The sequence below is a fragment of the Physeter macrocephalus genome, chromosome 18 (assembly GCF_002837175.3).
Source record: "Physeter macrocephalus isolate SW-GA chromosome 18, ASM283717v5, whole genome shotgun sequence".
In the NCBI taxonomy this organism is placed as follows: Eukaryota; Metazoa; Chordata; class Mammalia; order Artiodactyla; family Physeteridae; genus Physeter; species Physeter macrocephalus.
The window spans coordinates 81,216,572-81,218,308 of NC_041231.1; positions in this window are offsets into that span (position 1 = coordinate 81,216,572).

The window sequence follows — 1,737 nt, forward strand, 5'->3', positions numbered from 1 at the left end:
CGACAAATAACATACAAGGGAACTCCCATAAGGTTAACAACTGATTTCTCAGCAGAAACTCTACGAGCCAGAAGGGAGTGGCATGATATATTTAAAGTGATGAAAGGGAAGAACCTACAACCAAGATTACCCTACCTGGAAAGGATCTCATTCAGATTCCACAGAGAGATCAAAAGCTTTAGAGACAAGCAAAAGCTAAGAGAATTCAGCACCACCAAATCAGCTCTACAACAAATGCTAAAGGAACTTCGCTGAGTGGGAAACGCAGAGAAGAAAAGGACCTACAAAAACAAACCTAAAACAATTAAGAAAATGGTAATTGGAACACATATATTGATAATTACCTTAAATGTGAATGGATTAAATGCTCTAACACAAAAGACACAGGCTCGCTGAATGGATACAAAAACAAGACCCAGATAGGTTGGTTCAAGATGGCGGAGTAGAAGGACATGCTCTCACTCTCTCTTATGAGAAAACCAGAATCACAACTAACTGCTGAACAATCATCGACAGGAAGACACTGGAACTGAACAGAAAAGATACCCCACATCCAAAGACAAAGGAGAAGCCACAATGAGATTGTAGAGGGGGCGCAATCACAATAAAATCAAATCCCATAACTGCTGGGTGGGTGACTCACAAACTGGAGAAAACTTATACCACAGAAGTCCACCCACTGGAGTGAAGGTTCTGAGCCCCATGTCCGGCTTCCGAACCTAGGGGTCTGGCAATGGGAGGAGGAATTCCTAGACATCAGACTTTGAAGGCTAGCAGGATTTGATTGCAGGACTTCAACAAGACTGGTGGAAACACAGACTCCACTCTCGGAGGGCACACACAAAGTAGTGTGAGCATCGGCACCCAGGGGAAGGAGCGGTGACCCCAAAGGAGACTGAACCAGACCTACCTGCTAGTGTTGGAGGGTCTCCTGCCGGGGGTGGGGGGGTGGCTGTGTCTCACCATGAGGACAAGGACACTGGCAGCAGAAGTTCTGGGAAGTACACCCTGGCGTGAGCCCTCCCAGAGTCCGCCATTAGCCCCACCAAAGAGCTCGGGTAGGCTCCATTGTTAGGCTGCCTCAGCCCAAACAACCAACAGGAAGGGAACCCAGTCCCACCCATCAGCAGACAAGCAGATTAAAGTTTTACTGAGCTCTGCCCACCACAGTAACAGCCAGCTCTACCCACCACCAGTCCTTCCCATCGGGAAACTCACACAAGCCTCTTAGATAGCCTCATCCACCAGAGGGCAGACAGCAGAAGCAAGAGGAACTACAATCCTGCAGCCTCTGGAACGAAAACCACATTCACAGAAAGACAGACAAGATGAAAAGGCAGAGGGCTGTGTACCAGATGAAGGAACAAGATAAAACCCCAGAAGAACAACTAAATGAACTGAAGATAGGCAACCTTCCAGAAAAGGAATTCAGAATAATGACAGTGAAGATGATCCAGGACCTTGGAAAAAGAATGGAGGCAAAGATAGGGAAGATGCAAGAAATGTTTAACAAAGATCTAGAAGAATTAAAGAACAAACAAACAGAGAGGAACAATTCAATAACTGAAATGAAAAATACACTAGAAGGGATCAATAGCAGAATAACTGAGGAAGAAGAACGGGTAAGTGACCTTGAAGACAGAATGGTGGAATTCACTGCTGCAGAACAGAATAAAGAAAAAAGAATGAAAAGAAATGAAGAAAGCCTAAGAGACCTCTGGGACAACATTAAACACA